Genomic DNA, 15,907 nt, shown 5'->3' on the forward strand with positions numbered 1-15,907 from the left:
TCAAACGGCCTTCTTCCTGCCACTCAAAAAGCCCTAGGATGCCTCGGGATAACGTGGAGACCCTGTGCTATAGAAACATTTTACACTCTTCTTTGTTGAAATATCTACCACATTCTGAAGTACAAAAAGATGGAGTTAAAAACATCACCTCTGGAACAGCTTTTTGGGGCTTTAACACTGAAAAGACATTAAATACACCCACCTGCTGTAGAAAAGTCCCAGAATATATCTTAAACATTTTAATAAGTTAAAAAATAAATTTCTGTTCTGAACAATAAGTACTTTATAAGTTCTTTTTGCTACACCTTAGTGGTTTCTTAGCACTTTTTTCCATTTTAAACATGCTTGCTCCAAATTCTCCACACAACAATTCTATCCCGATCTCAAATTGTTATTTGAGGATCTCAGCATAGAAACTCAGCACTAACCTCTCCTCTTTAAAGGGAGGGGCTTATTATGAGTATTTGACGCAGGGCAGCGCAGCGCAGCAAGTCACTTTGCTGCGCTGCCCTCCGTCAAAAGAAAAGGGCAGGAATGCGCCATATCTATGAGATACGGCTCACTCCTGTCCTCTTCCATTGCGCTGACGCACAATTGGCTGCCTTGCGCCAACACAGGCATCCTTGCACCATGGTGCAAGGGTGTCTGTTTTGTAGAAATTATTGTTTTTGTGCAGGAAGGGACACCCTCCTGCACATAAACAATCAATGCTGGCATTTTCCTCCTTCTATATGCACTGCAGAATGCAGCACACATAGAAAGAGGAAAATCAAGAAGAAATAAAGATATTTCTCCTCGGTACATCCTCCCCTGGGGAGGCGCAGGCTTTAGACGCATTTCCAGGTTTACAAGTCCTTGTAAATCTGGGAATGCATCAAAATCCATGGGCGTTGCATGAGAACATCCCACGCAATGCCCATGGAATGCCTCTTTGACGCAGAGTAAGGCAACATAGCGATTTGCACTGCTTTCCCTTCGTCCATCTATCCATATATCTACGAGGCCATGAAAATCCATGCACAGTAGCTTTGCGTGGCCTCGTAGATATGGGTCTGCATTCTGTGCCACTTGTGCGTCACAAAAAAAGTGATGCACCGGCAGCGAAACAGGCTTGTAACTAAGCCCCAAAGGGCATATTTACAAGAACGAAAAGTTTCTTACCTGTCGGTGTAGTTTTGCAGCTTGAAGATCTTTCTGGATTCACTATGCTGTGCATTATTCCGCGATCTTGTGGTTGGGTCCGGATTCGTAGTCTTTTCTTTGTTTTTTTTTTTTTTTTTTGTAGCCCAGGTGGGCGTCGACGTCCACCATTTGGTGCACCTCCCGTGACGTCGTCGTGCTTCCTGCGGAAGTCCCACCTTTGGGGCGCCATCTTCGGGTTCTTTTTTCCCTGTTTTTTTTTTTTTTTTTTTTTAACCCTAGGCGATTGATTAATCCTTTTGTCCATATTTCTGTACGTATCCACCTTTTTTGATCCTATCCATTTCACCCCCTCTTCCTCCAGCCTCATCTTCCTGGCGGAGGTGGGTGGGTTCGCTAGTGAATCCAGAAAGATCTTCAAGCTGCAAAACTACACCGACAGGTAAGAAACTTTTCGTTTTGCAGCGTGAATCTTTCTGGATTCACTATGCTGTGCATAGATTTTGTAGCGGTTTTCCTATTTTTGTGGTGGCTGGGTGGAAGATGATCGCTGGTCGTTGAAAATGTGTTGTAGCACCTTCTGTCCGACCTGTGCTTCCTTATTCATTTGAATGTCCACGCAGTAGTGCTTTGTGAACGTGTGCACAGATGCCCAAGTTGCTGCGAGACAAATGTCTTGGATGGGCGTGTTTGCCAGGAAGGCAACTGTGGCCCCCTTCTTCCTTGTGGAGTGAGCTTGTGGCCCCTCCGTTAGCTCCTGTCCCGCCTGTTTGTGACAGAATTGGATAGTGAGGGCAATCCATCTAGCGATGGTGCCCTTGGTCACTGGTCTACCCATGAAGCTAGTAGCAAAGGACACAAACAGCTGCTTCGACTTCCTGAGTTCTTTGGTTCTTTCAATGTAGTGCATCACCGCTCTTCTGGCATCGAGGGTGTGCAGGGCCTTTTCTGCATTTGTAGTCGGGTTTTGGAAGAAACTCGGTATCTGTATACTCTGATTCATGTGAAACGCCGACACTACCTTGGGCATGAAGTGTGGGTCCGTCCTCAGGACTACCCTGTCCTTGTGAATTTGAATGTAGGGCTCCTGTAGCGTTAGTGCTTGAAGCTCGCTCACTCTGCGTAGTGAGGTTATGGCCACTAGAAAGGCAGTCTTCATCGTCAACATTTGTAGATTGGCCTTGTGAATGGGTTCAAACGGCGCCTTCATGAGCTCCGTCAGAACCACGTTTAAATTCCATGCCGGCGGCGGCAACCTTTTCGGGGGTGCCATTCTTTTGGCTCCCTCCATGAATCTCTTCACCACCTGCGAGCTGAAGAAACTTCCACCCTTCTCACCTCTGGTGTAGGCAACGATCGCTGCTAGGTGCACCCTTAGGGAGCTCGAGCAGAGGTTACTCTTTAGAAGGTGTGTGAGGTACCTCAGCACCGTTGAGTCTCTTGTCATTCTGTTGTGCAGGCCCTTCTTCCTGCACCACACCGTGAATCTCTTCCACTTTGCGCTGTAGCACTTTCTTGTAGTAGGTTTCCTTGCCTCCCGTAGCACTCGCATAGTGCTCTGAGGTAACCTTAGGTGTGCGAACTCTAGGTCTTCAGGAGCCATGCTGCTAGGTTGAGGGTCTCTGGCTCTGGGTGCAGGACCTCCCCGTTTTGCATTGAGAGCAGGTCTTTTCTTCGCTCGAACCTGTACGGATTGCCTTGCGCCATTTCTTGAATCTGTGAGAACCATGTCTGCCTCGCCCACTGTGGGGCCACCAGGATCAGAGTCATGTTGCTGGTTCTGCACTTGTCGAGCACTCTGTGCAACAGGGGTATCGGTGGAAAGGCGTAGGCAAATGTCCTCGACCAGCTTATCCATAGGGCATTTCCCTTGGATTGCTGATCTGGTTGCCTGGACGCGAAGCTTTGGCATTTTGCATTGTGGCGTGTTGCAAAAAGGTCTATTGTGGGAGTCCCCCATCTCCGGAAGAGTTTCTCCGCTTCCTGGCCATTGAGCTCCCACTCGTGCGATGCTGAGGTCTGCCTGCTTAGCCAGTCTGCCTCCACATTGTCCCTCCCCGGTAGGTGAATTGCCAGTAGATCTATCCTGAGAGGTATGGCCCATCTCCAAATCTCCTGAGCTAGGGATGAGAGGGGAAACGACTGTGTCCCCCCTTGTTTGTTGATGTAGAACATCGCCGTGGTGTTGTCTGTCTGCACCAACACCCTCTGCCCGCACAGGTGTCTCTGGAATGCCTTCAGGGCTAGCAGTATTGTTTTCAACTCGAGGTAGTTGATGTGGCGGACCGCGTCTGCCGGAGCCCATAGACCCCTCACTCTGAGGTTGTCCATGTGCGCTCCCCATCCCATCTGCGATGCGTCCGTGGTAATGGTCACTGTTGGGCTTGGTGGTGTCAGGCTTCTCCCTGTTGTTATGTTGTCTCTGTTCCACCAAGTTATCTCCTCCTGCACTGCGTGCGTAACAACCACTAGATCCTCCCAACTTCCGTTTGCTTGTGACCATTGCTGTTGCAGCCATTCCTGGAATGGTCTCATGTGCAGGCGTACATTCGGCACCAGCTGGATACAGGACGCCATCATCCCCATCATCTTGCTCACCGCCCTCACTGTCAGAGCTCGCCCCTTCTGGTAGAGCTGCGTCTCCTTCAGTAGGGCATCTGTCCTCCTGTCGCTGGGCACTACTGTACTCTTGAGGGAGTTGATCTGTGCCCCCAGGAAAATCTTTACCTGCTCCGGTTCCAGCGATGATTTTCCCCAGTGGATGGAAAATCCCAGATTTGTGAGGGTGTCCGTTACGCGTTTTGCGTGCCTCTCGCACTTCTCGTGTGAGTTTGCCTTGACCAGCCAGTCGTCCAAGTAGGGGTATACGTGTATGCCCTGCTTTCGTAGGTGTGCCGCTACCGCCGACAGGCATTTTGTAAAGACCCTTGGCGCTGATTTTAATCCGAAGGCCAGGGTTGTGAACTGGTAGTGTTCCTGTTCGATGTTGAATCTTAGGAGGCCCTTGTGCCTTCTGTTTATTGGGATGTGAAGGTAGGCATCCTTGAGGTCCACGGTGACCATGAAGTCCCCTTCTCTTATCTGTGGCAGTACCTCCTGCAGTGAAGTCATTTTGAACCTTTGTGTCTTGACGAACTTGTTTAGGTACCGGAGGTCCAGTATGGGTCTGAGGTCTCCGTCTACCTTCGGAACCACGAAGTAGTTTGAGTAGACCCCTTTGTTGCGTTCCCTGAACGGCACTGTCTCTATGGCTCCCTTTTGCAGGAGTTTCCGTGTTTCTTCTCTGAGTATTGCCAGTTCTTGGGCCGATCTCTGTCTTCCCTTCGGCTTTCTGTTTGGAGGTCTTTTCTCCAACTCTACGCAGTATCCGTGCTGCACGATGTTCCGTATCCACTTGTCTGTGGTTATGCGCCGCCACTCCTGAAGGTAGAACCTCAGCCTTCCGCCTACCGGTGACGTATGCTCGTAGGCTCTTGGATCTTCTCTTCCCCCTGATGACACCTTTTTGCGCCTCACCCTTGGGGGCCTGACGAGGGTGGGCGTCTTCTTGCGTGCTGAGTCACTTCGAGGAGGGCTGATCGCCCCCTCTCCTCCTTTGGCCACGTCCGTTCCCTCTCCCTCGAAAGGACTGGCCCCGAGGTTGATATTGCCAGCTTTGCTTCTGCTGACTTTGTCCGTGACCTTCGCCCTGCTGACCTTGTTGGAACGCCTGGTGCGACGTCCCCTGTTGGCTTCCACCCCTACCGTAGGGTCTCCTCGAGGGATTTCCTCGTCTCATTCCCCTCAGCTGCAGGGCCCCCATGGACCTCGCTGTCTCGTTCTCCTTCTTGAGCTGGGTGAGCTTCTCGTCCACCGTTGCTCCGAACAGTGTCTCTCCGTTGAAGGGAGTGCCCAGGATGTTGTTCTGCACTTCCGGTTTGAATCCCGAGATTCTTAGCCATGCATGCCTCCTTTCTGTGACCCCTATGGCCATGAGTCTTGCTGAAGTCTCTGCCCCATCCAACGCCGTCTTTATACAGGAGTTGGCGATGTTCTTGCCTTCATCTACCAGGTGAGAGGCTCTCTGGCGGTATTCTTCGGGGAGGTGCTTTACTAGCTCCCCCATTTCATCCCAGTGTTGGTACTGGTGTCTATTTAGGAGTGCATTTGAATTCGCCATGCGCCAGTGCATTGCGGCGTTCCTCTCGACCTTTCTGCCTGTGAGGTCGATTCTCCTGCTCTCTTTATCTGGAGGTGGGCCCGAGGTTGCTGGCACGTTGGCCCTTCTCCTGGCCGTGGAGGCAATGATGGAGTCTGCGGTGACGCTCCCCTTGATGTAAGGTGGGTCCAGGGAGGAGTGTTTATACTTTTTCTCTGTCCTGGGCGTGATCGACCGACAGGTGGCAGGCTCCTTGAAGGCTTCTCTCCCCTGGTTCATCACGCTTTGTAGCATGGGGAGGAACTGGCTCCTAGTCTGGATGGGGAGCAGTGTTTCGACGAGAAAATCTGCTTTCGGCCTCTCCTCGTCGAGCTTGACGCCGAAGGCCATTGCTGCGCTCTTCACCACCATATTGTACACCCCGATGTCGTCTGGTGGCGAAGGCCTCGAGGGGTACGTGTCCACGGCCTCCTCCGGGTTTTCGGTGTCGAGATCTTGCCATTCGACGTCGTTGCCGGTAGATGTCGCCGAATCGAAGAACGATTGTTGGTCTTCTTCCTCGGCTTCTTCCTCATAATAGGGCTCCTCTTCCTCTTCGAGGTCCCTTGTCAGCCCTTCGGCGTCGAACTCCTCCTCGACTTCGACGACGTCCGCCGATGAAACCGTTGGAATCTTGAATTCCTTCATCCTGGCGTCGAACTCCTTCTTCCTTTGAAGGATGTTCTCCATTTCGGCCTCGAGCCGCCTCTTCTTTTTCTCCATTTCGGAGATGCTTTCGGCGTCGACCGCGGGCCTTTTCGATGAAACTTGCGTCGACGTCGAACGTTCTTTCTGCGTCGATCGGCCCGTTTCATGGGATGATTTCGACGACCCTTGCCTTTCGGCGTCTTTCTGCGCCAGGGAGTCCTTTTGTAAGGATCCGCTGGGCCTTTTGTCCGAAGTTCCCCCTTTGGACGTCGAAGTTTTCGGCGCCGGGGCTCCCTTCGTGGACCTTGACTCAGTTTTTCTCGAGTCACCCTCGTGTTTCCAAGGTGTTTTTTGATTTGCGCTCGACGATTCTCTTACCTCGTCTTCTTTCTTCTTGTCGGTCTCTACGACCGTGAAGTTTTCGGCTGCCTCGGCGACGTTGTCCTCGTCGTCCGTGTCGAGGCCCAGCGCGTAGAGTGTCGGGGGTTTTCCTTGGCCCTCCATGTTGGCGTTGGCTCTCCTCTGCCTCTCTCTCACCCTGAGTGTCTTCGGCGCGAAGACTGAGCAGGCGTTGCAGTCGATACTCTGATGATCCACCGGTAGGCAGAGGTTGCAGACCGGATGCAGGTCTTTCTGCGCGAACTTGTGGTGGCAGTTTGGGCAGAACTTGAATGGCGTCTTGTCCATTTCGCTCAGGGTCTCTGAGCGTGCATTCTCCAAGGTTGTCGAAGAAAAAGGCTCGCTGGTCTTCTTTCTTCGCGTTCCTGTCGAAATCTGTTCTTTCCTGATGTCTTCTCTTGATTCTATCGATGAAACTCGCTTTTCTTCCTTCTTCCTCCGAGTGAACTTCTGGAGCTTCCCGATGACGATCCAGACCCAACGGCGGAAAAAAGAATCTGAAGATGGCGCCCCAAAGGTGGGACTTCCGCAGGAAGCACGACGACGTCACGGGAGGTGCACCAAATGGTGGACGTCGACGCCCACCTGGGCTACAAAAAAAAAAAAAAAAAAACAAAGAAAAGACTACGAATCCGGACCCAACCACAAGATCGCGGAATAATGCACAGCATAGTGAATCCAGAAAGATTCACGCTGCAAAAATGATGCATCGCTGCGCCTAGGCAACAATGAATCAAAATGTCTTGCGCTTGCGTAAAAAAAAAAAAAAAATTGCCATGGATGTGTCGTATTTACACTACAGGGCTCCATGGTGCAAGGTCCCAAGGATGCGTCAGAAATTCAGACTCATCCGTGGGTAGGGTGCTGTAAGGCATCCAGTCCAAAAGTGGTGCATTCCTGCAATTGTTCATAAAACTGACGCAACTACAGCAAGGTTCAGAAATCAGAGGCGATACATCCGTTTTTACTGATGTAAGTAGCGACCAATATGATAGAGTGTGAAAAAGTAAAAAACTCACCTTGCACTCTATTACATTGGTCCTGGATGTCATGCATACAAGTGGGCATAGTTTACTTATTCCTACGTCTGTGTGACATATAATGTGAAAGTACAATTTGAGTGCATATAAGACTGTGATGGTGTGTGATGCGATCTTTGCTGTGTTACCTACTTTATGTGTACACTTAACTGTTGAGGGGTGTGACTTGATTGCAAATTACACTGTTTCAAGTCACTACCCCTAGTCAGATACCTATGCCACAGCCAATGGGTCATTCCTATGTCTGGATTTTAGAGGCGTAGGAATTTTGATGCATCTTAAGCTCAGCGGCCTACTTCCCGAAGATGCGTCACTTTTGCAAAATGTCATAAATACCACTGTGTCAGTTTTATGTGGGATTTTAGGTGGGAACGCCTACCTTGCATATATTAAAACTTCATAGGTTCACCGAAACACATTGTATTGAAATGGCTGAAATGATGTGACCTTTCTAGGTCTCGCCTAGTGTTGCAGCGAGAATGCGCTGCCATCGCTTTGCGAGGCCTGCAGTATATACTGTAGTGTTGAAGCTTCGTGGAAGCTCCGCCCACTCTCTGCCCATTGGCTTTTGTCTTAAATGCTGCCTTCCGATTGGTTTGAGGCTTGTTAGTGCCTCCTCATTCATAATTTGTATCCTTCCACGGCTATTGGCCCCTTTACTCCTGACACTATTTTCTTTAGGTCTTGCCTAGCGTTGCAGCGCGAATGCGCTGCCATCGTATTGCAAGTCATGCACTATATACTGTAGTGTGGAAGCTTCGTGGAAGCTCCGCCCACTCTCTGCCCATTGGCTTTTGTCTTAAATGCTGCCTTCTGATTGGTTTGAGGCTTGTCAGTCCCTCCTCATTCATCACTTGTATCCTTCCACAGCTATTGGCCCCTTTACTCCTAACACTATTTTCTTCCCTGTCTCCCCACCCCACCGCCCCCTCCCTCAGTCTGACTTCTCACCCTCCCCTGCCCCCCCACTCCCACTCGTGTTTTCTTGCCTGCCGGCACTTCCGTTTTCATCTTTATTATTGCCACCTTGCAATATGCGAGTTCAAGATGCGTGCTGTACAAAAACTTCTCGTGTTTAATGAACTAGATTTTAATGTTACTCTAAATATAATAAGACTCTAGGCAACATTCGGGGTACGCATGGCAACTGACGCCTCTTAGTTCACAAATGGCATTGTTGTCGGGCGGGAGGAGCGGCAGTGTTTTAACTCATGCTTAAAACGAGCACTTTTAAAACCTTCCTCTCAATTCAGTGCTATAATCTTGTGTACTGAGGTGATGCGCTAAAGAAATACACTTTTTTGAATTCTGAAGAGACATTATCGCACATTTACATCATGTTTACTGTATGATTAATATGCCGATCATTTTCATGGCTCGCCCACTTGCTCGTATACACTTGGCTCGTCTCCGGCTGGCTCTAGCTGTTAATTAATATATTGGCTCGCGCACCTCTAACAAACAGAGATGAATGGATACATGACAGTGAGCCCGGTAGATGGTAGAGAAATAGACTGGTGCAGACAAACAGATAAAGTCAGTCTCCATTGCCTCACGTCAGAAACATCACTTTCAATAACCTGGAAATCTGCCGGCAACTCCCGGATGCCCCAACCTCATCCCCCTCACCTATTCTTAGCAAAGGCGGCAGATTCTGAGCTGTGCCCTGCTGGTGAAGAGGAGCACGGCAGAGTCTGTAAAAGCGCTGGGATCCCTAGCCTCTCCGGGTGGGCACCTAAGCCTTCCGGGTGCCTTCACACTCAGGAAAAATGAATACATTTTCTTCTGTGCTTTAGTCGCCCCTCTGTGAGCACTGTCTGGTAGATGAAGCTCTGTTTTAATAAACACATTCAGAGAGGTGGTTGTGTACAAACAAACAACAGCCACAATACCGTACGTTTTGAACGTGTAGTTAAATACCTGCTCATCGAATACCTCATTGGCTGATCATTCCATGGCACTACCAAAATTACATTTGGACACAATTGATCAACTGTAAAACACTCCCTTATATGGTTCATTTAACAACTCGGGGCTTTGGGGTTAGGTAACCTACTTTGGATGCTGTGTAAAAGAGTAAATACAAAAATTAATGCAATGAAACTAAGCAACCAGTACTGTCTAAAACACTGTGAAAACTGACACGCATTCTGACATTTTGTTTAGTTAATGTCAATTTTCTCATGGATGCGAATAAAGTACTCTTAATATCTTAATGAAATCTGCACACTTTTAACTAATAGCACCGGGAGACCTTTGACAACTAGTCAATTAATACATTTTCATGAGCCCCCAAAGCCCCCCAGCGCCCTGGCCCCTTGGCAAACTTCATTGCCTCCCAGTGTTTGGGGTATAACCAAGACGCAGGAGAGTCAGTCAAATAGTCTAGAAAATGAAAGAGAAGCCGGGATTCGGATTCACATGCTCAGATCCCAATCGCGTTAGTTAGTCTGCAAGCACTACTTTTATTAATGAGTTTAGCATTAGTAAAGCATCACGGTGTGCATGTGTGGCGACACTGCACCCATGAGGTACCTGCCAAGCAATTGTTGACACAATCCACACTTTGCGTCTTTTTCAATATATTTATTACGAAGTGCAGGACCTTTCCAAGGGATTTTGCACACTACATACAATCACTCCAAAAATAAAACGTGTAGGTAAAAAACATTGCCATTTACAATGTCAATAGCTCTAACACACAAATGCGAGACCTATTTGCATTGCAAATGCTTGTTTAAAGGAGCTAACCCATGTCAAACAAAAAGATCCTGCCCTCTCACTTGGCTTTTCCAAGCATAACAGTATATAAATATGTATCCCTGGGAAGTCACACCATTAGACAGATGATTTAGAAGAAAATGAAACCTCAACTAATGTCGTCAGACTTCATAGAGGGAAAAGGCTTCCAAAGCCAGGAGTTCTCAGAGCCAATGGGAGTCTCCGTTGTTCAATATAGAGAACCCAGGATTACAATGTTTCTCTGTAACAGCTCAAAATACATATGAAACTTTTCATCCTCATTTACTAACAGAAACCGTCAAAAACATTTTGAGTATGCAAGGGACCAGTTTCCTTCAAGAAGTTGAATGCAATCTCCGGGACGACAAGGAATACAAGTACAGAAAAAGATTTGAGACAGACGCTTTTTGTCACAAACCCGCACCAACTCGAATGATGCATTTTGAGTAGCAGCAGGCTCTAGGGAGAGATGTGTGAAAGATGCCATAATCCAATGGTTTTCAGTGACTTGCAATTGATGGCATCTCTTTGTACGGCCAATGGTAGCCTAGATCATGTTAAGCTCTATAAACAATACTCATCAGATAAAACATGATTTTATTACAGTATTGGGTCTATCTAATCGATTGTGCACAGCTGGGGTTGGCCACAGGGCCTAGCTCAATGCAAGAATCTACAACTAACACAGGCACAGATGATCAGGCCCTGCACTCAATCTTCTTTTATCAGATTCAGCCAACCTCCGACTGTGCATGGCCTTCGACCATGTGCAGCAGGGGGTTGGCCAAGGCTCAGCCACTGCGGGTGGCCGAACCCCTTCTACTCTGTGCAGCCCCCGCTGCAGCACTTGTGCCGAATCACACCTTGGACAGTCAACTCCACAGTGTGCATTGCCTGTGGCCGTGTATTGTGAGGGGGTTGACCGCAGGACCTGGCTTCTGGCCCCCAGTCAGGCAGGTCAACAACTTGGTACCTCAGGCACAAACAGCAACACTTACAAACACAACTCCTACAAACGCCATTATACATGGTAACATCTGAACATACCACACCCAAACAAAAACTCCTAGACAACAGGCACATCCCACCTAGAGATGCCACTGCCTCGCTCACCTCAAAGAAATAGGTGTACCACCCTTCCATCAATGTACACAACCCCCTGGTGGTGAATGCACACTCCACATACACACATTCCCCAAGGGAGGAAGGGGGATAGCATGTAACAACCGGACTCAGTGGAACACCCTCTCCACATGCACTGTTTCAATTTATACCATTTGAGCTTCTCTGTCCCTCTTAAGAGAGGGTCACAAAAGTATTAGATGCAGGCTCAGCACAGCTGCTCACATGTGTACATAATAGAGCAAATCACGAATAGTATTTATGGAAACTGACCAAATAAACAATGCGGCTATCTCTTCCAAGGAAGAATAATTATCAGTACACTACGCCACACATAGCAGCTGCTCATATATATTATGTACATCAACAAAACTTTATATTAGCAATAAATGCAATGCAGCATCCTCTTAGCAAACATAACACTGACATTTGGACCTCTTACATCCTGCTGTTATAGAACTTCAATTGCACTCATAATGTTGCCCGCAGTATCGCAACCCGACACCAAAGATAAAAGAAAGCGAACCACAGCTGTTGTTGAAATGACATGGCAGAAGAGTACACGGAAATCTGCAACATTTTTCTCAATGGTTGTTGACTTGAATACTTGAATAATTGAATACTTGAATTGTACAGAATGTATTAGCACAATGCATAAAATGGAAAACATTTTTAACTGCCTGGTATTTGAGGAATTCCTTACCCTGAATATCTGGGATTGTGCAGTATTCAATTGCCTAAAACCTGGGATTGGGCAGTGTTCATTTGTTTTACACCTGATATTGTGCAGTGTTCATTTGCCTTACACCTGAGATTGTGCAATACTAATTTGCCCAACACCTGAGATTGTGTAGTATTCATTTGGCTAACACCAGGGACTCTGCAGTATTCATTTACCTAACATATGGTATTGTGCAGTATTCATTTGCCTAACACATGAGAATGTGCAGTATTCATTTGGGTAACACCAGGGACTCTGTAGTATTCATTTGCCCAACATCTGGTATTGTGCAGTGTTCATTTGCCTAACACCTGAGATTGTGCAGTATTCATTTGGCTAACACCAGGGACTCTGCAGTATTCATTTACCTAACATCTGGTATTGTGCAGTATTCATTTGCCTAACACCTGAGATTTGTGCAGTATTCATTTGGCTAATACCAGGGACTCTGCAGTATTAATTTGCCCAACATCTGGTATTGTGCAGTATTCATTTGCCTAACACCTGAGATTGTTCAATATTCATGTCTGAACACCAGGAATTGGTCACTATTCATGTGCCTATGACTTGAGATTCTTTGCCTCAGTGTCCATCAATGTGCAGCAATCACTCCTTCTGTGCCTTCCTATATGTGTGCAGTATTTAATAGTTCAATGCATACGATAGTGAATTCTTCTTCTCACTAGTGCATGGATCCCATAACATTCATGGACCACAGTACCTGAGAGGAGCAAAATGTTTATCTCCATTGCATTATTCACCCCTTCAATGTTTGTGTATATTATTTCCTGGAAGTGTGCACTATCCTTAGCTTTAGTACCTTTATTGTGTAGTTTCATAATTTGCTGTAGCAGGGGAGTGTTCTAATCCACTGTCTTATTGAAAGGGCCCCCTGCTGCAATCTTAATGGCCTTGGAGAGTGCAGACACGTCTGAAGAGCACCAAGCGGTTCTGCGGGCGGCGAGGACGGAAGTAGGCTGTTCCGAGCCAGGAAGGCCCCCTGCTGCAAGAGCAGACAGTGGCAGAGCTGCAGGCGCCATTGACAACAAAGGAAGCAGGAAGCTTCTCAAAGGCTCCCTAAAAGTCAGCTGTCAAAAGAGCAACAGCTGACTTTTAAAGGCCTTTGCTTCCCGTCACAGAGGCGGTTGGTAAACACCAAAGAGGGCCGCTCGAGCATGCGTAGTGAATCTTCTATTGCAAACGTTCGAGCAGCCCTCTTTAGTGGTTGCTGGCACTCTTTTTTAAAAAACACAGGTACATTGTCTGCAAGGTCCGCGGGCCACCAAGGAAAGCTTGCCGGGCGCTGGTGGCCTGCAGGCTGTACTATGAGTACCATAGTCCTAGAATGAAGAGAGCTGTCGCATTTGCCCGAGGATGCCAACACTATAGCCCCCAAAGCAAACTGGTATTTCGAGAGTGCAAGGGGGAGTTTCAATGCCTTTTAAAATCTAAGAAATCTCTTCATTCATTGGCATTATGGGCGAAACTGAGGGAGGCCTTGCACTGCAAAGATGCCAGAAGATTCTGGGAACTGGGAACGCAGGTGGAGAAGGGGCCAGTAAATATCATAGAAACTCATATTGGCAGGCCTATGTGGATCAGTCAGTTTAATAGCCCATACAGAGTTAACCCCATAGGCCCATAGGCAAGAGGATCTTTGTACAGGGTCATGTACAACTGACATCTGAGTACCAGAGGTGGAAAGAGCTCTGAATCCTATGAAGAAGCACAAGACATCAGGCCCAGACCTTGTGCCTATCGATATTTATTGCGAGGAGCCCCACTTGTGAGCCAGTGCTCTTGGTAAAGTATTTAATTTGGTGCTTGCCGACAATGTTGTTCCCCACTCATGGCGCTAAAAAGGGTGATCAGGGAACTCTCTTCAATTACCGGCCGATCTCCCTCTTGGATGGGTCAGGCAAAGTCCTGGGGAAAGTTCTGGTCAACCGCCTCAAGGGTTGGGTGGACGCCCATAATATTATGACAGAAGTGCAGGCTGGCTTCTGGGCTTGCATAAAGACCATCGACCAGGCTATCCGATTGTGTATGATCTCATATAAATTTACAGATGTTAGAGAGTCATCATTCTATCAAATATTTATTGACCTTAAAGCAGCTTTCGATTTAGTTGACAGAGAGAAGCAGTGGAAATCCCTGGTTGAATTAAGAGTCAATATCACCCTGGTAATGGCTATAAAGGTTCTTCACACTAGTAACACGGCTAGAGTTAGGTATGGCCCTGGTGGGGAGTGCACTGAATCTTTCTCGTTGAAAAGGGTGTCTGGCAGGGTGTGTTCTCGCGTCTCTGCTTTTCAGTGGTTTACTAAATGACGTAGCAGACTACCTGGCAAAAGATTCCTTAGACATTCCCATTATAGCTGGAAAGAGGGTCCCGATATTATTATATGCGGATGACGCAGTGTTGATGGTGGGAACAGAACATGACACCTATAGGCTGCTAAAGCACTTCCAGGAATATTGCGATAAGGAATCATTGACCATTAATGGTAGTAAAACGAAGAGCATGGTATTGAGGCTGTCCCCAATTTCAAGTGGAAGCCCACTTTTGAAGTTGTTCCCTTTGAATCCGTTAAGCAGTTCGATTAACTGGGCATTCGACTCTCAGAGAACCTGCACTAGGGTAGTCACATGTTGAAGGCAACCATAGTTCCGAAACAACTAGCAGGCGCAGTCCTGAAGTATAGACACAAGGCTGATGCTAGAAACATTAGTGAAATCCTGGAAATATACAAACAAAAGGCAGTAACAGCAGCACACTATGGGGCTGAGCTCTGGGGGTATGCAAATATATGATCTCTCCAAGTAGCTGAGAATAACTTCCTAAGAGCTTTGCTGGGGTAGGGGCAGGGCACCGCCTTATTAGCGCTCTATGCAGAGCTCAATTTTACCCGATATCGGAAGCAGCAGCCCTCGAGCCAGTCCTTTGGGTTAGGCTGATAAGAAATCCTAAGGGAGTAATTTACTTGAAAATCCTTGAAGAAGTCACCCTCAATGGCGAGTGTGGGGGGAATACATGGTCATCTCCTGTACAGAACATTCTATATGAGCTGCAAATGGAGTCCTTGTGGGCAGATCCCAGTAGATTAAGGGGGTACACAGCAGATCGGATTAAAGATCAGTATTTTGAATGCATGCAGACAAGGAAGTATCAGGTGCTGAGGCCAGGACTTATTTTGTGTAAGTATTTTAGCAACACCACTGGGTATCTGGATGTGAACTATATGGAACTCAAGCGAACACAGGCTGAGTATCTTGCAGACGAGGAATTACTTAATTCACAGGCTCACATCTGGTTCTGACCATTGCGATTGTAGTCTTGGAGGGTTAGACAACTTAACCAATTTTCTTTTTTTCTATTAAAAATACAACTCCGCACAGCAGCGATAGGTCCCTCCCCTTTTTAAATTTCAAGATGTGTCAAATTGGCATCGGTGCTCTGTATTAGGCCAGATGATATGCTTGTTGTTAATTCCATGGCATCCTTTCTATGGGTTGCATGGACCGGTTTGAGAGAGCTGCCAACCACGCTTGGTATTAACTGATTCAGACAACCCATGGGGACCTAAGAACACTCCATTAAGTATTGTGCTGGCTGCCATTGCTGTTCAAACCGCAAGACTCCCCAATGTCTCCTTGCATCCTGCCTTGATCCTTAATCCATTTGGTAAAATAACTGATTGTTCTCACTGGAATGGAGTTTAGTGCTCAAATGGTATTATGCCACTTAGTTGATGGTGCTCTATATGCTTTTTAGGAAGTATGTTTCTGACCGAACTGTATACGTTTAAATAAATGGATTTTTTTTCCCTTCTTTTTTGCACTTGCAATTGTATGGTACATGTATATGTATGCTCTCTGCACTTGCACTTTTATATATTAGATGAATTGCTTCTACCA

General features: G+C 47.4%; 1 protein-coding gene across 1 annotated transcript in view; it reads right to left on the minus strand.

The window, feature by feature from the left end:
- The window catches only part of PCP4L1 (Purkinje cell protein 4 like 1), a 285,781-nt gene that overhangs the window by 24,704 nt on the left and 245,170 nt on the right, over positions 1-15,907 (minus strand). The gene's annotated exons all lie outside the window — the stretch shown is intronic.

The sequence above is a fragment of the Triturus cristatus genome, chromosome 12 (genome assembly GCF_964204655.1).
Source record: "Triturus cristatus chromosome 12, aTriCri1.1, whole genome shotgun sequence".
NCBI classification, from domain to species: Eukaryota; Metazoa; Chordata; class Amphibia; order Caudata; family Salamandridae; genus Triturus; species Triturus cristatus.